Consider the following 26,943-nt stretch of genomic DNA (forward strand, 5'->3'; position numbering starts at 1 on the left):
ATAGAATAGAAAATCTCTTCCATGACAAACAAGATCCAATGCTCTCGCCTAATTTCCAGAGGAAAAATCAGCATTGTTTGCAAATGAAATATTTCTGAGGTTCATGCAAATGCAAACAGCAAGACATACTAACCTTGCAAGCTACCAACCACCCATAATCGTTATTAAATACAGAACATTATTCTTGTAAAGAGCATTTAATTTTCACACACTATTTTAAATACCACACTCTGATTTTATGTCAAGAAGTGAAAAAGAGCAAGATTAAATATTTTGATATCACTGCCTGAAAAACTTAAGTTGCACAAGTACAGTATTAGCATAGATTGAGCTTTAATGGGTTAAACAGTACTTTCCCTTCAGGAATTCTTTTGACTTAATTCTGCAAAGCCAGTTGATGTTATGGGGTCTCCACCTGCATTCTCATCAGAACTACAATAAATAACATTCCTAGTCTCCTTTTGGACATACCTTATCAGGCCCACATGTAAAAGATCGCACACATTGTTCACAAATTCTTAGTGCACACAGAAAGAGTTCCATTAAATATATACTATAAAGTAGGAATTTCTAAACTATTATCATCTACCATTAAAATAACTACCAGTGCTGCACAATATGAACAAAACGCTTACTGTCAAGAGCCAACAAAAAGAAAATCATATATTATCTTACAAAATTCTCTTGATATGCTTTAAAACTAAAGCAAGCAAATGAAAAAATGTTCCTCTTCTCCCCTTTAGTCGTGTAAAGGTGGTCAGATTTTCATATTGTGCAATACATTTAAACTTCAAATTTTTGGTGTAAAACGTCCTCTAATTTATTACTATATGAGTTGGATTTACAGGAATAAACTGACACAAGGTTCATAACTCATAGGTCCATCATATACCTGGCACCTTGTAAACCACTACTCCAGAAGTATAAGCATAACTAACAAGGGGAAGGATATTTTTTACCCTAAGCAAAAACAGATCTTTGCTCAGGAATGACCTAAACTGATTTTAGGTGACAGTATAATCATGTAAGACAAGACCATAATTGTGATTATTATTGGTGGTTACCATTGACTAGAAACTGAACTGGACTAGTCATATAAATACTGTGACTACAAGAATAGGTCAGAGACTAGGAATCCCATGGCGAGTAACTCACCTCCTGAATCCCCAAAGCCTGTCCACCATCTACAAGGCACAAATCAGGAGTGTGATGGAATACTCCCCACTTGCCTAGATGAATGCAGCTCCAACAACACTCAAGAAACTTGACGCCGTCCAGGACAAAGCAGCCCATTTGATGGGCACCCCACCCACAAACATCCTCTACCACCGACGCACAGCAGCAGCAGTGTACACCAACTACAAGAGGCACTGCAGGAACTCACCAAGGCTTCTAGACAGCACCTTCCAAACCCACGACCACTACCATCCAGAACGGTAAGGACAGCCGATGCATGGGAACACCAACCCCTGCAAGTTCCCCTCCAAACCACACACCTTCCTGACTTGGAACTATATCGCCTTCCCTTCACTGTCCTGGAACTCCCTCCCTAACAGCACTGTGGGTGTACCTACGCTACAGGGACTGTAGCAGCTCAAGGCGACAGCTCATCACCTCCTTCTCAAGGACAATTAGGGATGGGCAATAAATGTTGGCCTAGCCAGCGACACCCACATCCCATGAATAATAAAAAAGCTGGACCAGGTTAAAGGTAGAATATCAATAGTGGAAAACATCAGCTCCCAAATGCTGGATATTTGTTTAAAAAATGTTACTGGAATATTAATAATTTTACTAAATCTAAAACATTGATTTCTATGCTTCATGACTCCTGTGCACAGTGGAAGAACAATTCCCATGTACAATATGGGGTATGTAAAAATAACTTTACCACTAAACAGCGGTGGTCATTTACCTAATTCAGGAAAAACAGAATGTGGATTGTACAAAATATACAAAATTGTGATAATTTAATCAATCTGAATGACAAACAAATGAAATAATATTGCCATTGTTTCTACTGACAATTATCACAATAAGTAGAGAATGAGGAGTGACAGAAGGAGGGGCAAGATAGCACAACACACACAAACAAATGCACTGGGACAAAACACACAGACATGTGCAAAAACAGAACCCAAGGTACACACACGCATATAAACATGAAGGCAGAGATGAGGAAAAAGAGGTCTCAAATGCCCCTGGGTTCTAAACTAACATGGGTCTGAAAACAATAATCTGCCTCAAGTGCTGTTTATCCTGGCAAGCCCAAAGAGGAGCCAAATCCTCAAAACACAAATTAGCCCAGTGGAGAGGTGGCCAGCCATTTCTCCAGAGAAAATCAGTCACTTCAATCTTACCTCGGCTATTTGTGTACACACCTTTGAACCATGGATCAAGTTGTACATCCTGTCAGCATGTAAGGGCTCAAGAAAAAAGGAATGTGCATACATATGTATCTGCTGCAATACTCAGTGTAGAACCTCAACTTAAAATTAACTAAGCATTTAAGATATCAGCTGTCCAGCTGGGCTACACCATAGCAATGCTTATTGCTCACATCTCAATTTCCTTAGAATTTTCTGGACTCCATAAATACCAGAAAGGAACAGTGCCCTGTTATTTCCAATATCAAACCAAATGAAACTTCTGAAATGACATTGTAACAATCTGAAATTATCTTGGGTAGTGGTGGGAAAAGATAGTGTTAATCCTTGCTTGTTCGCCTAAGCTAGGGCAACAGATGCACAATATAATTGGCATAACATTCCTCAAGTTCATTAAAGAGAAATACATGCACCCATGTTTTCCACTTCAAGTCACAATCCAACAAAGCATCTAAGAACATTAGTTGAGGGCAAAGTAAAGTTTCCTTTAATGGACTAGACAGTAAGAGAAATCGCTGACATCCCATGCTTGTGCATAAAGGAGAGCTCCTTCCGCAAGATACTGCCATCACCTAGGTAGCTGTACTTTAGGTGTACTCTTTTAGAATAAAAGGGGCAAGCAATGAAATATCAGGTAAGGCAAAGCAAGGGAAAAATTATTTAAATTGGAACAGGCAAGATAGAGGCACATTGCCAGAAAGCAGGAGGAAAAGAAATAGGAAGGTCTGAAATAACCAGTCAGCAGGAGACTAACGTTGAAAGGGGGAAGAGGCAGGAACAGAACGATGCTAGCAACAATGCATGTGGAGTATCATTTGGGAAAAAGCACACACAAAAAAGATTAAAATAGACGTGCATGTAACATGCAAATGACTGTTACCAATGCATGCCCAATTATCAATTATTCATTTTTTAATTTACTAATTCTGTATAATGTCTCATCAGTAAATAGTAACCCATTAATTTGACCTGGAGTATAACAGTGCGCCATCTTCCACCTTTCAGCGTAGACAAGGAAACCTGGCGGGCATCCTCTTTAGTTTCCAATAAAACATACCAAGTCAAGGACTAAGTGTCAGTCCCAAAAGACTAACCTGCTCACAGCAGTACTGTGTTATCATTTCTCAACAATTTTAGTCACAGCACTTCAGCACAAATTTGTCTCAAAATACAATATGATCTGAGTGAATTGGGAAATGTGTTATATCACTTCCACCAATGTCGTATTACGAGTGTTGGACTGTAAACAGTAATTGGTTGAAAAGTCATCGTGAGGTATTGGTTTAACACAAAATATTGCATTATTAAATTATAAACATTTTAAAAGGACAATTCATTGTGAAATTCATCGATCTACAATAGTAATGGACAATTCTTTTTTTCATTTCTCTCACTAATGCAAATATAACATGAACCAGTACCACATTAGATTCAAACCCCAGTAAGTAACATCTCAAATGACTTAGTATTTAAATAATTTTGAAAGATTTTTAAGAAGCTGAAGTGCGACCTCCTCGACTCGGTCACTGCTGGTGTTTATTTGTTTTATGAAATAGAGACTAACTTATTTGAAAAAATAGGTATTTCAGCTGGTCAGTGAAAGTCACTGTACTTATGACCTTTCTCAAACACAACAGTAGAGAAAGTTACAAAATTTGGGGTATAGGGGCCAGTATTCATGACTGATGGGAGAGTTTTGAGAGACTGATTTATAAAACTTTTTTTTCATTAAATGATTTTGAACCAAGCAACTCAATTTATATACCACACCTGCAGGAGGATAGCCTTCTCCATTCTTCGCCACTAAAATAGTAGTAGAGCACCTATTAAAAGGGTGATGATGTAACCTCACAGGAAGCTTGAAATGGTCCTTCGACATCCATAATCCAGTACTGTACTGCCAGCCGCCAAGTTACTTCTAGCACTTTAACATTATGATCCAGTTCCAGAACTTAGCATATTTAAAACCAAAAAACTATTTAAGTATACTTTATATTGCCAAATTTAATTTTTTCTTTTTGAAATATAATTGTTCAACTCCTTCTACAGTCACTCCCTAGAGCTTGAGCAGGAAGTCTAGGCTGGTGATACAGCGCAGCATGAACAAGACTAAATGAGATGTTAAATCGAAGATCCATCTGCCTGTTCAGGTAAACATAAAAAATCCCAGGGCGCTATTCAAAGAGGTAGAGGTAGGGGGATTTCCCAGTGAGGGATAAATGCTATCCCACATGTGCTGTTGTGGACTTTGCTATTTACAAAGTCACTTCAAAAGTACTTTGGTGGTTTTGAAACACTCTGGGTCATCCTGAGGATGCAAAAGGAACTTTAAAAATCAAAGTCTATTTTTCCCAACACCACCTTCCTTCTGCCACAAGAAGAACAGCAAACAATTAGTGAACTGTAGCAATTCATCAAAACATGTGGAGAAGCAACAGGCAGGAGACAAGTTGCCCACTTTCCATGAGAGAACAGGTTAAAGATGCAGTGACTACTTGACAGTACACTCAAGGTACTTGGGAGTTGAGAACCGTACATCTGAAGCCACACCCAACTATCATGTACCACAATGTTCAAATGCAGGACCACATCCATGATTATACTTCAAATCAGAGGCATCCTCTCAAATTCATACCCGATTTGCATTTTTACTCCAAGCTCTATGTTAGTGAAGAGGACCCCTGACTTATGATTCTTATGATGCTTTATTCCTGAGTAAACTGTTGTAGCATGGCAGTATTATAATACCATTTTATTATTCATTTAAATAGAAAATAATGAGAAAGACAATTTTAAAAATAACTGTAGATGGGCGAGTGAAAACAATTGACTTCAAAAAACTGCAAGCAGTATCCTCTATAGACTAGCTATTACTATTTTTGGAACCTTGTCCCTTGTGAATTATTGGGTCACCAGGAGGAACTACTGAGGGCATTACTGTTTGCTTGGACATATCCTTACACTTACAAGTTAATATTGAATTTAATACTTGAAAATAATAAAAATGAAGCACTTTACTTCAAACGCAACCCCATCCCACCATCCCTCACGGTTACATTTTCTTCACCAGCCCAATTTCTCATCCATTCCAACCCCGCCACCACACCCAGTTTCCTTGGTCACACTTTTGTCCACTGTCACTTTGGGGTTGAAGTAACACACTCAAACCTTAACAACTGATACGGGCACAGGAAAGGGACAGACTTTAAGCAGGGCTGAGGTCATCATTTCCCACTTGGTTGCTGCCATTTCACCATGGTCCTAGCACCTGACAAGTTACCAAGATGAATATTCTTTCAACAAAATGAATGTGGCTTGACAAAGAAAAAGGTTGCTGAATCAGCAGTTTTGCCAATTACGCTATCTTTTGTGACCCATAAGACCCAAGTACCTTCAGCTACTTGGGGACTTGCTCTTGGCCTCTCCATTTCCAATTGCCCTCTTTCCCCATCAGAGGCTGGGAAGTGCCAATGTGACACCCCAAGTATCAAATGTCTTTTGCACTTCAAATCAAAAGGTGGTGAATAAAAAGCCACAGAAAAGATTGAAACATCATATGAACAATGTCAATGCATCACTCCTTGAACAGGGAAGATGCTCATGAGACTTCTGTCAACTGTCAGATCACAAAACTCAACATTAGCATGATGTTCTCACGATAAATGCAATCTCTTGAATTCCATTCAGTGTAGCAACTAATTTGACTTTCCTCTATGCACGATATATCCATAACGTTGATCTATAAGCTGATCATTACTACAGTTTTGCACCGTATACTTGAACAGCAAAAAGAGGACAGAGTATGTGTGCTAATGGTATGGAATCAAGGCCAGCGCAAGATGAAGAGTGCAGTACTTAGACTATGCAGCATCATTGCTAACACCAAATGCACACTAAAATTTTTGAAGTCCTTTTGCTATTTATACTCCAGAGTCAGATTACAATGTTTTTGGTAAAGATCGAACAGAATGTATTTTAAACATATCTTTGAATATAATTAACATTTCTACACTATTGCCTTAATGTTAAAAGAAAAAGATGCAATTGATTCAGTAAATTTCGGCCCAGTTCTACTACAAATATATGAATCGAGTGTATGTTCTTTCGAGGCATTTATATACTTACGAAATTACAAAGTTTCAATATTTCATTTCTCTTGACCTGTAAAAAGCATAGTTTTTTAAATTTTTACCCTAACAATTTTTTAAATAGCTGAAAATTTGTCAGAAGTTATCCCAATTAAAAAGGTACTGGATAAGGCGCTACTGTGGCCGTCAACGTGACTTCAGAATGGTGTGTTGCCTCCCTGGTGCCAGGGTCCGGGATGTCACTGAACAGCTGCAGGGCATCCTGAAGGGGGAGGGTGATAAGGCAGAGGTCATGGTACATGTTGGTACCAATGACAGGTAGAAAGAAGGATGAGGTCTTGCATCAAGAATTCAGGGAGTTAGGCAGTAGACTAAAAAGCAAGACCTCTCGGGTTGGAATCGCTGGATTACTCCCCGTGCCACGTGCTAGCGAGCTCAGGAATAGGAGAATAGCGCAGATGAACATGTGGCTTAAGAGTTGGTGCAGGAGGGAGGGCTTTAGATTCCTGGGTCACTGGGACCATTTCTGGGGAAGGTGGGACCTGTACAAGCGGGACGGTCTACATCTGAACCAGAGCGGGACTAACATCCTTGCGGGTGGGTTTGCTAGTGCTGTTGGGAGAAGTTTAAACTAAATTCGGCAGGGGGAGGGGACATAGAATGTTAGCAGAATAGGGACACATCATAATACAGTAAAACAATCAAGTCAGAGGGAGCGCAGCTGCATTGAGTTTCAAGGGAGTAAGGCAAGTCTGGATGGCCTCTACTTTAATGCCAGGAGTATTACAAGTAAAACAGATGGCTTAAGGGTGAGGATTGACATGTGGAATTGTGATATAGTAGCCATCACTGAAACGTGGTTGAGGGAGAGGCAGGATTGGCAGCTCAACATTCCGGGATATAGAATCTTCAGGCGAGACAGAGGAGGGGGAAAGAGGAGGCAGCATTGCATTATTAGTTAAGGAGTCAGTTACTACAGTAAGGAGAGATCTTGGAGGGGGCATTGAATGAAGCTTTGTGGGTAGAGTTTAGGAATAAAAAGGGGCAGCCACATTGTTAGGTGTTTATTATAGACCCGCAGATAGTCAGCGGGAAATTGAGGAGCAAATATGTGCACAATTTGCAAAGGTGTGTAAAAACAATAACAATAGGGTAATTATATTAGGTGATTTCAACTTTCCCCAACATTAATTGGGATAGACATAGTGTTAAGGGCTTGGATGGAGTGGATTTCTTTAAATGTGTACAGGAGAACTTTTTAGGTCAATATGTAGAGGGTCCAACAAGGGATGGTGCAGTGCTGGACCTAATTTTGGGGAATGAAGCCGGAGAGGTGGCTGAAGTGGTGGTGGGGGAGCATTTTAGTGATAGCGACCACAACTTGGTGCAATTTAAGCTTGTTATGGAAAAAGAAATAGACAAGTTGCAAAAAAATGTTTTGGATTGGGGGAGAGTGGATTTTAGTAAAATAAGGCAGAATCTGGCCAAGGTAGACTGGGAACAGCTATTTGTGGGGAAATCTACAGAGGAGCAGTGGGGGGCATTCAGAAAGGAAATGAGGAGGGTATAGGGTCAACATGTTCCCTCTAAGGTGATAGGAAGGTGTAACAAGCCCAGAGAACCATGGAGGACAAGAGACATTCAGGATACGATGAGAAGGAAAAGAGAGGCTTTTATAGCAGGTACAAGGGGAACAAATCAGCAGAGGCATTAGTGGAGTACAGAAAGTGCAGGGTGGAGCTTAAGAAAGCAATTAGGAGAGCAAAGAGGGGATATGAGAAAGTTCTGGCTAGTAAAAGTAGGGAAAATCCCAAGATATTCTATAAGTATATCAATGGGAAGAGGATAACCAAGGAAAGAGTAGGGCCCATTAGGGACCAAGGGCAATCTATGGATGGAACCAGGGGACATCGCTAGAATGTTGAACGAATACTTCACATCTGTCTTCACCCAAGAGAATGAAGATGAAGGTATCGAACTCAGGGAGAGACTGCGAGGTTCTTGAGCAAATTGATATAGGGAGTGACAAGGTATTGGAGGTGTTGGCAGGCTTAAAAGTGGACAAATCTCTAGGTCTGGATGATTTAGTGTCCCAGACTGCTGAGGGAGGCAAGGGAGGAGATCACAGGGGCTCTGACCCAAATTTTTAATTTCTCTCTGGCCACGGGGGAGATGCCTGAGGACTGGAGAACAGCTAATGTGGTTCCGCTATTTAAGAAGGGTTGCAGAGATAAGCCAGGGAACTACAGACCAGTGAGTCTCACGTCAGTAGTAGGGAAACTATTGGAGAAAATTCGGAAGGAGAGAATCTATCTCCACTTGGAGAGGCAAGGTTTGATCAGGGATAGTCAGCATGGCTTTGTCAGAGGGAGGTCATGCCTAACAAATTTGATTGAATTTTTTGAGGTGGTGTCCAGGTGTGTAGATGAGGGTAGTGCAGTTGGTGTAGTTTATATGGATTTCAGCAAAGCCTTTGACAAGGTCCCACATGGGAGACTTATAAAGAAAGCAAATGCACATGGGATACAGGGTAATTTGATAAGGTGGATTCAAAATTGGCTTAGTTGTAGGAGACAGAGGGTGATGACAGAAGGATGCTTTATTGACTGGAAGCCAGTGTCCAGTGGCATACCACAGGGATCTGTGCTGGGTCCCCTATTATTCATCATTTATATAAACAACATAGATGACTATGTGGGGGGTAGGATTAGTAAGTTTGCGGATGACACAAAGAATGGCCGGGTGGTTAACAGTGAAGTTGAGTGTCTTGGGCTACAGAAAGTTATAGACAGGATGGTCGAATGGGCAGACATGTGGCAGATGGAACTTAACCCTGAAAAAAGTGTGAAGTGATACAGAAGGAGTAATTTGACAAGGAAATATTCAATGAACGGCATGTCACTAGGAAGTTCTGAGGAACAAAGGGACCTTGGCGTGTGTGTCCATGGATCTCTGAAGGTGGAGGGGCACATTAGGGGGGTGGTGAAAAAGGCATATGGGACACTTGCCTTTATCAATCGAGGCATAGATTACAAAAGTAGAGAGGTCATGTTGGAGTTGTATAGAACCTTGGTGAGGCCACAGCTGGAGTACTGTGTGCAGTTCTGGTCGCCACATTATAGGAAGGATGTGATTGCACTGGGAGAGGGTGCAGAGGAGATTCACCAGGATGCTGTCTGGGATGAAAAATTTAAATTATGAAGAGAGGGTGGATAGACTTGGGTTGTTTTCGTTGGAGCAGAGAAGACTGAGGGGTGACCTGATCGAGGTGTACAAGGTTATGAGGGACATGGACGGGGTGGATAGGGAGCAGCTGTTCCCCTTAGTTGAAGGGTCAGTCACGAGGGGACACAAGTACAAAGTGAGGGGCAGGAGGTTCAGGGAGGATGTGAGGAAAAACTTTTTTACCCAGAGGGTGGTGACGGCCTGGAATGCACTGCCTGGGAGGGTGGTGGAGGCGGGTTGCCTCACATCCTTTAAAAAGTACCTGGATGAGCACTTGGCATGTCATAACATTCAAGGCTATGGGCCCAAGTGCTGGTAAATGGGATTAGATAGGTAGGTCAGGTGTTTCTCACGTGTTGGTGAGATGGGCCTCTTCTGCACTCTGTGATAAGTATTTTCCCTTATTACATTTTCTTTAAATGTAAAATATATTTATTAGCCTCTTCATCACCAATTTACAACAATCTGTAACATTTACAGCTACATTACGCAGTTCTGTATTACAAATTAGTTACAAAATACAGATTAGACTTCTAAACACATAATTGTCAATTCAAATATATCTGTTAAAAATACAGCTGGCGTAATGAAAAATAAATAAAATAAAGGCAATAAATTGCCCATGTAGTGATATATAGAGCACCAGCAAACTAAATGGGGAAGCTGGGTACAGTAATTAGAGGTGAGGAAACAGGGCAACAGACAGGATAGCATTTGCAGTTAAGTACAGCAAGCTACAAAGTAGGCTAGAAAAGTCAAGGAAGGAAGGAGTAATGTGAAGTAACCGTGTAAATCAGACGCAATGGTCTGATGGTGTAATGGCAATAGCAAGGACATAGCTAACAGAGATTGCAACAGAATCCACTGAGATCCTCAAATGGAGATAAAGAACACAATGGGAGCACTCACACTATTAGGGGTACACTACAGACCAAACAGTGAAAAGAAAATGGATGGAGAACTTTGTAAGCAACTCTATGAAACAATGAAAAATCTATAATCCTAAACTCCCAAAAAATTGCCAGAGGAGTGAAAAATGAAAAAGGGGTAGAGTTTTTACATTCTGTACAAGACTGTTTTCTGACCCAAAATGCAAGAAGGCCAATGGGAGGAGCTCTGCAAGATCCAGTAATAAGAAATGGGCCAGAGCAGATAAAGGGAAGCAAGCATGGGAGTACATCTAGGGAGTGATGATCATAATATCATATAAAGTTTAAGGGTTAGATGGGAATGTGGAAAACAAAACACATGAAGATCAGCCATGATCTTACTGAATTATGGGGCAGGCTCGAGGGGCCGAATGGTCTACTCTTGTTCCTATTTCTTAAGTTCTTATGTTCTTAAGGTAGCAATTGAAATAGATACAGGTGATAAAGACCAAAGTAACAGACTGCAAGAAAAGCTATGAAGGATTGAGATTGCAGCCAAATAAACTGGAAAAAAATTTTCACGAAAATAAGAAGAAATGAGCAATATTAAAGGAAAGACTGAAAGAGTTCTGGAGAAATATATTTCAGACAAGGATAAAATTGAATCTAAAGGAAAAGGCATAAAACAAAGTACATAAACAATAAAAAGGACAGGACATGAGAATTTGATGAGTTTAAGAATGAAATAAAGACAAAAGAAAGAGGAACTGTGAGCTTGAAATATCAAAAGGAGTATAGAAAGAAGTCAAAGTTTTTTTGGTATGTAACAAAAAGGAGAAGAAAGATAGGGATAGAGCCACTAAGGGATGAGCAAGATAATCTCACAAAAGATATTACTGAACTGGTAGAGTTAAGGAACAAATGTTTTACCAGCGTATTCACTGGGGAAACTAAGAAGGATTTGCAACGCTTGAGATAGAAAAAGGAGGAAATACGAGACAAACTAAACAAACTAAAAGAGAGTAAAGCCTCAGATCTGGATGGATTGCACTTGATACTCAAAGCAGGAAAGGGATTGTAGCGGCACTAGTATCCATATATAAAAATTAAACAAAAAAAAAAGGAATAGTGCCAGTGGACGGGCATACAGCAAATGAGACAGACAGATCTGATCCAGGGAACACAACTGTTAAAAAGCTAACATATCAAAAAGGAATTTAGAAGATATTTCTTTATACAAAAGGGATGAGAATGTGGAACTCACAGCTACTTGCTGTGTAATTCTACGTAAATGATCTGATAATTAAACATCGGAATGCTAAATTCTCACGTTACTGTGTTACTTAATTTATTCTAATTAGCATAAAAAATGGTGTTGAATTACCAGTAACATGCAGTTGTCGCCACAGATAGAACATTGTTACCCATGACAAAAGGTCACCAACCGAAAATCTTAACCTTTCCTTCCCATTTCTAAGGATGCTGCCTGACCAGAGTGCTTCCAGAATATTCAGTTCTTATTTTAAAAGTTCCAGCATCTTAATATTTTGTTTCTTATTTTATTTTTAACCACTGGCTTTTCATCTGGTTTACTGACAATGCTTGATAGAAGCAAAGCAGTCTCTTGCAGATGATAAAGTACATTTTGTAGCACCATTTACATAATAAAACGTCCTAAGGCATTTCACAGCAGCATAATAAAACAAAATATGACACTGAGCCATGTAAGGGGATATTAAGTCAGGTGACAAAAGTTCGGTCAAAGGGGTAGGTTTTAACAAGTGTTGAAAAGAGGAAAGCAAGGTGGAGAGGTGTGGGGAGGGAATTCCAGAGCTTAGGGCCTAGGCAGCTGAAAGTAATGGTGATGCAAGTTCAACTGAGGATGCTCAAGAAGACCAGCATTAGATGAGCACAGATATCCTGAAGGGATGTAGGGCTGTAGAGATGACAGAAATGGGGAGTAGAAGTCATGGAGGGATTAGAAAACAAAGATGAGAATTATAAAATCAAGATATTGTTTGACCCGGAGCCAATGTAAGTCAGCATTAATCACATTCGTAGGTCCAAATAATTGCTGTTCAGGAGAGATTGTTGTTAATTAGTCTCATGAAGGGCTGTGGCACAGCCAGCATCCTCCTAATAAACATTGACAGGTTAATTTTCATACCTCTAACCTTTCTTGTCCTGATATTTCAGTCTTCCATCCATTCAATTTCCTGGCTATTTTACACAGATTCAAAGCATTTTTTACATGATGAAAAGTTAATGAAATGAAAGGGGGTCAAAACCTAAATGGGCAAAGAAAAAGTTACAATATTTTCTTGCCAACCTGTCATTAAAAAATCCACCAAAGAACAAGTTTTTTTTAATCAAACTCTGTGTTCTTTTGGAATGTGCCTATTAACTGAGAGAATATTTGCATTGGCTACCTTGCATGGTCAGGCTGCTGGGAAAAAGGGACAAGTTTTACATAAAAACATAGAAAATAGGTGGTGTAGGTCATTCGGCCCTTCAAGCCTGCTCCACAATTCTATATGATCATGGCTGATCCTCCATCTCAACACCATACTCCCGCTCTCTCCCCATCCCCATGAAATCCATTTCCTTCTTAACTATATTCAGTGACTTGACCTCCACAGCCCTTCTGTAGTAGAGAATTCCACAGGTTCACCACCCTCTGAGTGAAGAGGTTTCTAATATCAGTCCTGAATGGTCTACCCCATATCCTGAGACTGTGACCCCTTGTTCTAGACAGCCCCCCCTCCCCCACCGCAACCAGAGGAAATATCATCCCTGCATCCAGTCTGTCCATCCCTGTCAGAATTTTATACATGTCAATGAGATCTCCTCTCATTCATCTAAACTCCAGTGAAATCAGGTCTAGGTGGCTTAATCCTGCCATCCAGGAATCAGTCTGGTGAATCTTTGCTGCGCTCCCTCTACGGCAAGTATATCCCTTCCTAGGTAAGGAGACCAAAATTGCACACAATACTCCAGGTGTGGTCTCACCAAGGCCCTGTATAGATGCAGTAAAACATCCTTGCTCCTGTACTCAAGTCCAACATACCATTTGCCTTCTTAACTGCTTACTGCGCCTGCATGCTTGCTTTCAGTGATTGGTGTACAAAGACACCCAGGTCCCTTTGTACATCAACATTTCCCAATCTAGCACCATTTAAATAATACTCTGCCATTCTGTTTTTCTGCCAAAGTGGATAACTTCACACTTTTCCATATCATACTGCATCTGTCATGTATATGCCCACTCACTCAACCGATCTAAAATCACCTTGAAGCCTCTTAGCATCCTCCTCACTGCTCACATTCCCACCAAGTTTCATGTCAGCAAACTTAGAAATATTATATTTGGTTATGTCATCCAAATCACTGGGGCCCAAGCACTGATCCCTGAGGTACCCCACTAGTCACCACCTGCCACTCCAAAAAAGACCGATTTATTCCTATTCTCTGTTCCTGTCTGTGAACCAATTCTCAATCCATGCCAATATATTATCCCCAATTCCATGTGCTTTAATTTTACAAACTAACCTCTTATGTGGGACTTTATCAAAAGCTTTCTGAAAAGGCAAATGCACCACATCCACTGGTTCTTTCTCCCTTATCTATTCTGCTAGTCAGGTCCTCAAAAAACTCGAGTAAGTTTGCCAGACATGATTTCCCTTTCATAAACCCATGTTGACTTTGTCTAATCCCGTTGATACTTTCTAAGTGTCCTGTTGAACACTTTGAAGTTTGAATATTAGTTACTTAATTAAGCAGTATAAGGGATAAGATGGCAAGCATGCTGCAAATTAAAACATTAAAATATGTAATACGATTATTTTAAATGGATGAGACACCACATCAAACTGCTTATGATGTAATTTTAGAACATCTATTTACAAAATGGCAAAGCACACAAAACTAAGAGTGGCCACTTTTCCCTCTAAATGGCTATATTTCTTTAGCTTCTTGAACCAGTTTAACTAGGACAAAATTTAAGGGAAAATATGCAAACTCAGAACTATTATGTTTCCATGCTTTCTGCTTTCTTCAAAACGATCCTATGTTAGCCCAGTAGTTCAAATGTTCTAAAACGTCAGTCAGGTTAAGGCTTCACTTTTAATTAGCTGACATGACTTGCTAAAACACAGTTGGAACTCTTTACATAGATGGCATTTCATGCTCAGCCAGCAGAAAATATCACAGGCAGGAACTAATTCTACCATGTCAATGCATTTCCATTTTTCCTAGAAATATCCTGCACAAAAACAAAATGAGGCACTTAATTCAAAAGTAGCATTTCAATAGAATTAGAAACTTTCAAACCATATTTGCCTTAATCCAAGGTTATTTAAAAATGCCATCGACAAATCATTAAGACTAAACATTTGACCAAGTGCCAAACTGTTACAATGCAAGAACCTACAATACTGACATTCCAACTTTAACTGACATTTTTAAGGATAACACTGAATAAAAGAGAAATGCTGTTGAAGTTTTTCGACTTTCACTCATCAGGACAGAATCGCAAGAATACCAAATCTCAAAGGGAACAATTTATACTGCATGAGAAGAGGGTGCCGATTGGTAGAGGTGTTGGCATGGAGAATGCAGCAAGGAACAATTAACTGCCCAGCTTTTGTTAAAATTCAAACCAGGTAAGTCAGCCGATTGGTCAAGGCATTGCCATGAGGAATGAACCAGGAAATAGCTGTCCCCCATGACAATGCCTTGGCCAGTCCATTTGCCCGATTTGAATTAGAACAAAAGCTTGGCAGTTAACTGTTCGCTGATACATTTTTCATGGCAATGCCTCTACCAATCAGAGTCTACTTGCCAACTAATCAGCAGTCTCTTCTGATGCAGTATAAATTGTTGTTCCTTTTGAGATTTGGTATTGCGATTCTGTCCTGACGAGTGCAAGACAAAAAGCTTCGACAGCATGTCTCTTTTCAGCAATACTCAAGTTCTGTACTACCAAGCGACTATTTCCAACGATACAGCTTTCTAATTTCTCAACCAGGTCACAAGAACAAAGGTGTATGAGTGAGGAGGGGGCCCATCAAGACTGTGACAAGCCTTTGCAGGGTAAACCAAGGCTAAACTATGTCCTTCCTCTGCTTCAAATATTTATCTATTTTTAAAGGTCTCTGCCTCAACCTTAAGGCAAAGCATTCTGTCCCAACAAAAATATTAACCTTTCCCTTCAATCTTTTGATGACTTATTTTAAACTGATAACCCTAGCCATGCAGAAAAAATAACGTATTTTTTTATTTATTCTAAGGACACAAGCAATGCTAGCAAAGTCATTATTCATCACATAATTATTCCGTAATTACCCCAAGATGTTAGACAGCTATCTCAGTGAACCACTGCAATTCTCATGATTGTGCTTCCGCACTATGTGGCCCAGCTACAATGAAAGAATGGCAATTCTTGACACGTAACTTGAACAGAAAATTGCAGGTGGTAGTGTTCTGATGACATTTTTGTTCTTCTCCTTCTGGATGGTACAGTTTATTGACTCTGAGGTGTTGCTGAAGTAAGATTACTGCAGCACATTCTGAAAGATATTACAAGTTGTAACCACAGTGCAATGACAGAAGTGGTGAGTATTGAGTTCAGAGGTACAAAGCAAACACAAAGTTTTGCCCTGAATGGTGTCTACTTCTAGAGTGTTGTTGCAGTTTCACTCATCCAGGCAACTGGTTCTGCATTCCATCACATTCCAGGCTTTCTGTTTTCGAAATAGTGAATTGGCAATGAGGAGTTAGGAGGCGAGTCACTCCATACAACAAAGAGTATCGAGTTTGTACACGACCATGGTTGCCATATTACTGAGATGGCTGGTCTAATGAAGCTTCTGGTAACTTCCAAAGTTCAGATAATAGGGGATAAGTTAATGACAAGGTTAGGGGAATGTATCTGCAACTCCTGCAATGACGACCCAGGGTTGTAATAATTGGTCTCTAATCTTTTTTGTATTCATTCATGGGATGTGGGCTTTGCTGGCTGGGCCAACGTTTATTACCCATCCCTAGTTGTCCTCGAGAAGGTGGTGGTGAGTTGCCTTCTTAAACCGCTGCAGTCCATGTGGTGTGGGTACACCCAGAGTTCCATTAGGAAGGGAGTTCCAGGATTTTGACCCAGCGACAGTGAAGGAACGCAATATACTTCCAAGTCAGGTTGGTGAGTGACTTGGAGGGGAACATCTATGTGGTGGTGTTCCCACCTAACTGCTGCCCTTGTCCTTCTAGATGGTAGCGGTCATAGGTTTGGAAGATGCTGTCAAAGGAACCTTGGTGAATTCCTGAAGTGCATCTTATAGATAGTACACACTGCTGCTACTGTGCGTCGGTGATGGAGGGAGTAAATATTCATGAGTGTGGAGCCAATCAAGCGGGCTGCTTTGTCCTGGATGGTGTCAAGCTTCTTGAGTGCTGTGCAAGCTGCACTCATCCAGGCAAGTGGGGAGTATTCCATCACACTCCTGACTTGTGCCTTGTAGATGGTGGACAAGCTTTGAGGAGTCAGGAGGTGGGTTATTCGTCGCACTATTCCTAGCCTCTGACCTGCTCTTGTAGCCACAGTATTTATATGGCTAGTCCAGTTCAGTTTCTGGTCAATGGTAACCCCCAGGATGCAGATTGTGGGTGATTCAGTAATGGTAATGCCATTGAATATCAAGGGGCAATGGTTGGATTTTCTCTTGTTGGAGATGGTCATTGCCTGACACTTGTGCGGTGCGAATGTTACTTGCCACTTGTCAGCCCAAGCCTGGATATTGTCCAGGTCTTGCTGCATTTGGACATGGACTGTTTCAGTATCTGAGTCGTTGTGAATAGTGCTGAACATTGTGCAATCATCAGTGAACATCCCCACTTCTGACCTTATGATGGAAGGAAGGTCATTGATGAAGCAGCTGAAGATGGTTGGACCGAGAACACCACCCTGAGGAACTTCTGCAGTGATGTCCTGGGGCTCAGATGACTGACCTCCAACAACCACAACTAACTTCCTTTGTGCTAAGTATGACTCCAACCAGCGGAGAGTTTTCCTGATGATTCCAATTGACTCCAGTTTTGCTAGGGCTCCTTGATGTCACACTCTGTCAAATGCTGCCTTGATGTCAAGGACAGTCACTCTCACCTCACCTCGAGAGTTCAGCTCTTTTGTCCATGTTTGAACAAAGGCTGTAATGAGGTCAGGAGCTGAGTGGCCCTAGCAGAACCCAAACAGGGCATCAGTGAGCAGGTTACTGCTAAGCAAGTGTCACTTAATAGCACTGTTGATGACGCCTTCCATTACTTTACTGATGATCGAGAGTAGACTGATGGAGCGGTAATTGGCCGGGTTGGATTTGTCCTACTTTTGCACGGACATACCTGGGCAATTTCCCACATAGCCAGTGTTGTAGCTGTACTGGAACAGCTTGGCCAGGGGCGCGGCAAGTTCTGGAGCACAGGTTTTCAGTACTATTGCCGGAATATTGTCAGGGCCCCTAGCTTTTGCAGTATCCAATGCTTTCAGCTATTTCTTGACATGATGTAATAACCAGGGCCATATCCTTGTGCCAGATATTAGGTCAGTTACTGGCTGGTTTTCCTGGCTCCTTGGCGTCATATTTGCTTAAAATTTTATACTGCTGAACAAAAGAGAGACATTTTCTGTTTGTAAAGAACACATACACATTGTGTCTGTTTCAGCTAAACAAAATAAGTCTCAGCCATTCATTGGTTCATTCCTCAGGGCAATGCCTTGCTACCGGGTTTAAATTTTGAACAATGCTTGGCAGTTAATTGTCAATCACCATCAACTGGTGCATTCACCATGGCAATGCCTTGATCAGAGTCCACTTGCCAACCAACAAGCGCTCTCTTCTCATAAAACATAAATTGTTGTTCCCTTTACATTTGGTATTCTTGCAAATTGTCCTGACGAGTGCAAGACGTAAAGCTTCGACAAAAAATGTACTTTTTTTCAGCAATACTTAAGTTCTGTACTACCAAACAACTGAAAATTTTATAGTTAAGTGATGCACTAACGTAAACAGAACAGAATAGCTGACCACAGCCTCTCATTTGTGATACTCTGCAGTCAGTTACTAATTTCAAACAAACCACAAGGTGATATGCATCTGTCAGTGAATAAGGAAGTGGGACTCTGCAGTGAACCTTAGATGATCTCTGGACTGCTTTATTAGTGGCTACCAATTAATTTTTCTTAGTTCTGGTTACTTGCCTCTCAAGTTTAAGGCATGCAATATGGAAAGAGGGAAAAGTTAAAAACATAACAGATATAATCTTCTAGCATGCGTAGTGGGTAAACTGTCACTACCACAACACAACAAACATGGTAAAACAAATCCACAATTAAAATATTAATTTTGTTTTATGGAAGTTTTAAAAGACTTAAAAATATTTCAAGCCATTGGGCAGATTTTTGTAAAGCCACAAGTTAGTAACACAACCAATGGAAAGATGGCTCTGGGCAACAATAGAAGAAACGCAGAGAATAAGGATAAATAGGAAGGTTATTTCTAAAGTTTTCAGGGTGAACCCAAAAGCAAAGCAAAAGGAGATTATAAAAACTGGTGAATATAGCTTAAATAGAAACTGAGGCTAGAAGAAAAGAACATTAAAAATGTCAAGACAAAAGCAAAAAACTGCAGATGCTGGAAATCCAATGTCAAGCATTTTTGTAAATATATCCACGGCAAGTATGTCACAAAAAGGTACTAAAAGTGGTCACCAAGGAATAGTAAATATTTTAAACAGATTCTTCTCTACATATAAGGAAATGGCCCAGGGCAGTCTGTTCTGCAGCAGGAAGTTGAGTTATTAGGGTTTAGCCACAAATTTAGAAGTTAACAGAAGACAAAATGGTCGCTAATAGGCTAAAGAAGATGATCAGGATTCAGGCCTGGATGGATTCATGCTAATTACATATTATTACTATAATGGTTAGTGAAATTTGACACATCCTTGACATACATTTAGAAAATCATCAAAAAGGAAAGGAATGCAATTCTGTCCTTATGAGTGAAAGACAAAAAGCTTCAGCAGCATGTCCCTTTTTCCAGCAATACTCAAGCTCTATATTACCAAGCAACTATTTACTTCAAGGTAATGGCATACCTTGTTAGTATGGAAATTCTGGGCAAAAACAGAAACAGAAACAGAAATACCTGGAAAAACCCAGCAGGTCTGGCAGCATGGGCGGAGAAGAGCACAGTTGACGTTTTGAGTCCTCATGACCGTTCAACAGAACTGTTGAACAGAATCAGTTCTGTTGAAGGGTCATGAGGACTCGAAACGTCAACTGTGCTCTTCTCCGCCGTTGCTGCCAGACCTGCTGAGTTTTTCCAGGTATTTCTGTTTCTGTTTTTGATTTGGATTTCCAGCATCCGCAGTTTTTTGTTTTTATCTCTATGGAAATTCTGGGAATGGGTCTGTGGCAGGTGAGGGAACCAGAAAGAAAAACATATTTGGCCCCATCCACACCAATGAGGCTGCTGCAGATGCATCTGTCCATGACACCATCGGTAGGAGTGACCACCGCACAGTCCTGGTGGGGACAAAACCCTGTCTTCACATTGAAGACACTCTCCATCATGTTGTGTGGCACTACCAACATGTCAGGAGCGATAGATTTCGAACAGATCTGGCAACTCATGGCTGGGATCCATGAGACGCTGTGAGCCATCAGCAGCAGAATTGTCATTGACTACAATCTGTAACCTCATGGCCCGACACATCTTTGGCTCTCTACCATTACCACCAAGCCAGGGGATCAACCCTGGTTCAAAGAAGGGTGCAGGAGGGCATGCCAGGGGCGGCACCTGGCATACCTAAAAATGAGGAGTCAACCTGGTGAAACAACAACACAGGACTACTCATGTGCCAAATGGCAAGAGCAGCATGCAATAGACAGAGTTAAGCGATCCCATAACCAACAGATCAGATCTACGCTCTGCAGTCCTGCCACATCCAGCAGTGAATGGTGGTGGACAATTAAACAACTCACTGGAGGAGGCTGCTCCATAAATTTCCCCATCCTCAACGATGGGGGAGCCCAGCACATCAGTGCATAAGATAAGGCCAAACGAAGCATTTACAACAATCTTCAGTCAGAAGTGCCAAGTGGATAATTCATCTCGACCTCCTGCTAGTCTTCAGCCAATTCTATTCACTCCAGGTGACATCGTGAAACAACTGAAGGCACTGGATACTGTAAAGGCTATGGCCCTGACAATATTCCAGCAGTAGTGCTGAAGACTTGTGCTCCAGAGTCTGCCGTGCACCCCCCTCCCCCCCCCTAGCCAAGTACAGCCACAACAGATGTATCTACCTGGCAATGTGGAAAATTGTTCAGTGATGTCCCGTCCACAAAAAGCTGGACTAATCCAACCTGGCCAATTACTGTCCCGTCAGTCTACTCTCAATCATCAGTAAAGTGATGGAAGGAGCCATTAACACTGTTATCAAAAGGCACTTGCTTAGAAATAACTTGCTCAAATACGCTCAGTTTGAATTTGCCAGGATCACTCAGCTCCTTACCTAATTACAGCCTTGGTTCAAACATGGACAAAAAAGAATTCATCCAGAGGTGAGGGGAGAGTGACTACCCTTGACACCAAGATCACATGTGACCGAGTGTGGCATCAAAGAGCCCAAGCAAAACTGGAGTCAATGGGAATCAGGAGGTAAACTCTCCGCCGGTTGGAGTCATACCTAGCACATAGGAAGATGGTTGTGGTTGCTGGAGGTCAGTCATATCTGCTCCAGGACATCACTGCAGGAGTCCTTCAGGATAGTGTCCTCGGCCCAATCATCTTCAGCTGCGTCATCAATGGCCTTCCTTCCATCATGTCAGAAGTGGGGATGTTCATTGAATAATCGCACAATTTTCAGCAGCATTTGCGATGACTCAGAAACTGAAGCAGTCCATGTCCAAATTCAGCAAGGACTGGGTAATATCCAGGCTTGGGCTGATAAGCGGCAAATAACATTCAAGCCATAGAAAGTGCCAGGAAATGACCATCTCCAACAAGAAAGAATCATCAACATCCTGGGTTACCACTGACTCCACCATCGACAAGGCACAAGTTAGGAGTGTGATGGAATCCTCTCCACCTGCCTGGATGAGTGCAGCTCCAACAACAGTCAAAAAGCTTGACACCATCCAGGACAAAGCAGCCCATTTGATTGGCAACCCATCCACAAACATTCACTCCCTCCACCACTGACACAAAGAGGCAGCAGTGTGTACTATCTATAAGATGCACTGCAGGAACTCACAGGGCTCCTTAGACAGCACCTTCCAAACCCACAACCGCAACCATCTAGAAGGACAAGATGACAGATGGAAACATCACCACCCGGAAGCTCCCCTCCAAGCCACCACACCATCCTGACTTGGAAATATCGCCATTCCTTCACTTGTCGCTACGTCAAAATCCTGGGACTCCCTCCCTAATAGCATTGTCAGTGTACCTGCACCACATGGACTGCATGGTTCAAGAAAACAGCTCACCACCACCTTCTCATGGGCAATTAGGGATGGCAATAAATACTGGCCTAGCCAGTGACACCCACATCCCATGAACTAATTAAAAAAAGATGAGCTGAGACATGGGCAAAGTCAGGCGATGTTACAGAGGAAATAGGCAATCTTAGTGATGGCATCAATGTGGCAGAAGATCAGCTAGGGATCGAATGTGACACCAAGAATGAGAACAGACTGGTTTAGTCCCAGGCTGTTGTCAGGGAGAGGATGGAGTCAGTTGCTAGGGAACAGAGTTTGGAGCGGGGACTGAAAACAATAGCTTCAGTCCTCCCAATACTGAACTGGAAGAATCCAGTACACGATTTTGGATAAGATGTCTGATAATTTAGCAACAGTGGAGGAGTCAAGAGAGGTGGTGGTCAGGTAGAACCGGGTGTCATCAACACAGATGTCAAAATTAACACTGTGCTTACGGATGAAATAGCATGTCAATGAGAAATGGGAGGTAAGGATAGGTCCTTGGGGGACACCACGGGCAATGGTCCAGGATCAGGGAGAAAAGTCATTGCAAGTGATACCCTAGCTACTATTAGATAGATAAGAAAGGAACTAAGTGAGAGCAGTCACACTGGCTGGGTGGCAGTGGAGAAGCATTGAAGGAGGATGGTGTGGTGAACCACGTCAAAGGCTGCTGACAGGTCGAGAAAGGCAAGGAGGAAAAGTTTACCTTTGTCATAGTCACATCGCATACCATTTGTGACTTTGATAAGAGCTGTTTTGGTACCTTGGCAAGGGTGGAAACCGGATTAGAGGGATTCAGACACAGAGTTCCAGGGAAGATGGGAACAGATTTGGCAGGCAACACGTTTGAGAACTTTGGAGAGAAAGGAGACCCTAAAAATGCTGATCATAAAAGGGCTGGGGAGCACAATCTTAAGGTTTTGGGCAAGGGATACAGGAGGGAATGTGAGGGAGAACATTTTTTTTCTTTATGAAGTGCTGTCGACCTGGAACACTCTCCCTACAAAAGATGGTAGAAGCTGAGGCAATGATTTCAGAAGGAAATTGGATGGGCACTCGGGGGAAAATAAACTTGCAGTGTTATGGGGATACAGTAGGGGACTAGGACTGCCTAGATTGCTCTACAGAGGACCAGTATGGACTCAATGGGCCGATGGACTCTTTCAAGGCCATTGTGACTAACTATCCTATGACTCCTAGGGCTAATGTACGCAAATTGGCTGCTGCGTTTCCTACATTTAAATAGTTGACTACATTTCAAAAGTAATTCATTGGTTGTAAAATGCTTTAGGATGTCCCGAGGTTATGAATGGTGCTACATAAATGCAAGTCTTTTCTTTCTTACAGATGTAACCTCATAGTTCTGGTGTTATCCTCGTAAGTGCTTTTTGCACGCACTATGGTTATCAGACTGCACACAGTACTCCAAGTGTGGCTTAATTAAGGTTCAATACAAATTTTGCATAGTTTCTCTACTTGTCAATTCTATCTTTTGACAAATAACCCCTCATGCTTGGTTTGTGCTATGGCTTTACTGACTTGTGTCACAACTTTTTGTGATTTGCACTCCCAGATCCCTTTGCTGCTTTATCCCATCTAGATTCTTATTTCTATGTAATATGAGAGCTCCTAGTTTTCTTACCAAAACATAATGCGCCTCACTTGTAGCTGGCAAATGAATTTCAACATATGTCCACTCTTCAAGTTTATTAATGTCTTCTAGTAATTTGGTGCAGTCCTCCTCAAATTTGACTATCCCTCCCAATCTGTTGTCATCGACAATTTTAGAAATTATGTTTTTGATTCCAAAGTCTAAACTGTGAACAATAGTGACCCCAACAATGATCATAGGATATAGGAACATTGGTAATAGGAGCAGGAGGCAGCCATTCAGCTTTTCAAGCCCACTCCACCATTCAATGAGATCATGGCTGATCTTCTAATTCAATACCATTTTCCTGCACTATCCCCGTATCCCTTCTAGAAATCTACCGATCTTAGGTCTTGAACATGCTCAACGACTGAGCCTCCACAGCCCTCTGGGGTAGAGAATTACAAAGATTCACCTTCTGTGAAAAAAATCCCTCACCTCTGCGCTAAATGGCCTGCCTCTTGAGGTCACTTTCGACCTACTACAATTCTGAATAGCCATCCATTACTCTCTCAGTCTGTTTTCTTTCGTTCAACCTTCTAGTCATCCATTCTGACAACCATCCCCTGGCTCCAGCTGTTCTTATTCATTACTCTCTTATATGGCACCCTAACGAATGCTTTTTGGAATGCTACATGTGTTAAATCTACTGCATTACTCTTGTCTACTCTCGGTTACCTCTTCAAAGAATCACTACCATTGGTCAAGTAAAACTTACCCTTTTGAAATTATTGTTGGCTATTCATTATTTTATTTTTTGGGTCCTGGAGTCACCATATAATATTTATAATTTAGATGATGGGAGTGTATCCAAGTTTGCAGATGACACTAAGTTAGGAGGGCCAATAGGTGGTGCAGATGGGAGAGGAGTAGCAAAGGGACACAGGCAAATTACACGAGTGGGCAAAACTATGACATATAGTGTTTCATGTGCCCAAGTGTGAAGTCATGCACTTGGTTTAAGTATAGAAGACTAAGGAGTAATCTGGTATTTAAAATGTTATAACATTTGATAGAACAGACACATAAATCCGTTTCCACTGATGGGGAAATCAAGAGGGGGGCATAATCTTGAAATTACAGCTAAACTCACAAACCAGGAAGTACTTATCCACAGGTTGCAGTAGAAATTTGGAACTTACCCCAAACAATTGGAGCTTTCAAGACAGAAACAGATCTTTGTTTGATTCAAGTAGCAGAGGATATGGAACAAAGATGAGTAAATGAAGTTCAGGTGAAGATCAGTCATAATGAATCTGAATGCAGAGCAGACCATCAGCAATGGGCTGCTGTTCCTAATCAGTACTAAGTATATATGGCATGCAATAGCAAATTTAAATATAAAGAAAATTAAATCAAGAGTCTCAAGGAATTAGAGAGTGAAAGGAAACAGGGAGGTGGGGGAAGAGAGGGAGAGAGAGAGAGAAAAAAAAACACACCCCAACATACTGAATTCAAAACCCTTGTTCTCATTTGCAAGTCATTCCATGGCTACTAATGCAACCACTGCAAGTTCTACAAGGCCAGCAGACACCTTATGGTCTTCTAATTTTGCTACACCACCCTTCATTAGTGACAGAACCATGGATCCACAATTTTTGAATTCTCCCCAAATCCTCTCCACCAAGCTATATTTTGCCCCACCTGCAAAAAGATCATCAAAATCTCTCTCCAACCATGCTTTCGGCAAACTCCTCTAATGCTTTTTCTATCATTATCTTCGCTCAGTTTTGGTCATGCAATTTTGCAGTTAAAGGTGCCAACTGTAATTAGTTGTAATGGCGGACTGCAGGTTAAAAGAATAGGCATATTCTAATTTTATATTGATCTTTGGCACTAGCTCCAGTAACTTGGGGGTTTCACAGCTAGCATGCAGATGAATATAAAATTACATTTAACCTTGTGACAAGGAGTGCCTTTTCTTTTCTTCTGGGTGTTAGTACATGCCACCAGTTTAAATGTGCTCAGTAAAATTGCTGCATTATCAGTATCATAATCTTCATTGAATTTAAATATCTTTTGGAATGGTCAAGTACTTTGCAGAGTACAAGGGTTCATATGCACTACTAAGACCATGGTAAATCATATGTTGAATTGGTTGTTCAGAATTTAAAACTGCACTCATACTTCAATAGCATTAGTTATACTAAGGAGCCATTGTATAAATCCAGACTTTGAGCCTGACCTGAATCAACAGTGAAGCAAAGTGAGAATCCTCATCAGGTCAAGCTCTGATTTACCTCAGAATATAAGCACAGGCATGAGTCTACAGTTCTATTCTAGATGCCAGAAGAATTGGGAGAAAATTTCACATCGTTTCTCCTTGTAAGTTTACTGGCTACCTGATTGCCTCCTTCAAGACTGGTTAGGCAGAGTCCATGCAAGGACTTTTGGTCTCTGTAGAATGGGCTTGATAGATAAATGACTTCTCTTTCTATGCATTTTTTTCTGCAATTGCAAAGCCTCTTGGTTTTCAGACAGCTGGGCTTTCATAACTGCGGAAAGTCCTATCTAAACTTAAGCAACCTGGAGGATCCGATTTTCACACAACTGTTATACTGCTGCAAAATTAAAGAGAACTATAAAATTAGCTGGTGTTACTCAAGTGACTTAACCCCAATATTTAAATCTAAATAATATAAAAGACCCAGAAGAGGCAGAAACATCTGCAGCATGCTGCAAATCTATAAGCTATCAATAATTGTCATTTCAAGTCTGAGGTAACTTATGCATATGACTTTAAAAAGCATAAAGGACTCTTGAACATAATGCAAGAAAAATTATGCTGTTTCAAACACATTACTGGGTTACTACACAGTTAAAACTATACTGTAGAGGTGCATAAACTGAAGCTAAGATGAAGTAAGGGACACACGGAAAGGAGACTACGCCAGGGTGAGACATAGACAGTGTGCGCAGTTGGAAATTTGGTTCAGATGGGAACTCTGTGCACGGGGAAAAAGGTGCTCCTTTTTCTACTTTTTCAGCCTTGTTGGTGAGTTTTCTTCCTTGCCTCCAAGCTAGATCAGTACAACTTTCTATTACTTTATCCATGTATATTAACTAATTGACTAATTAAATAAATTAGGTTGTGCAGAAATGGCAGGGCTGGTGGTGTGCCATGACTGCAGCATGTGGGAATCTGTGGAATGCAAAGGCAACCATACCTGCAGCAAGTATCTGCAACTTA

The 26,943-nt window shown here is 41.1% G+C and overlaps 1 protein-coding gene across 6 annotated transcripts in view; it reads right to left on the reverse strand.

Moving 5' to 3' along the window:
* Positions 1–26,943, reverse strand: part of ppm1ba (protein phosphatase, Mg2+/Mn2+ dependent, 1Ba) — a 139,161-nt gene that overhangs the window by 73,636 nt on the left and 38,582 nt on the right. The gene's annotated exons all lie outside the window — the stretch shown is intronic.

This window comes from Cetorhinus maximus, chromosome 14 (assembly GCF_964194155.1).
Source record: "Cetorhinus maximus chromosome 14, sCetMax3.hap1.1, whole genome shotgun sequence".
NCBI lineage: Eukaryota > Metazoa > Chordata > Chondrichthyes > Lamniformes > Cetorhinidae > Cetorhinus > Cetorhinus maximus.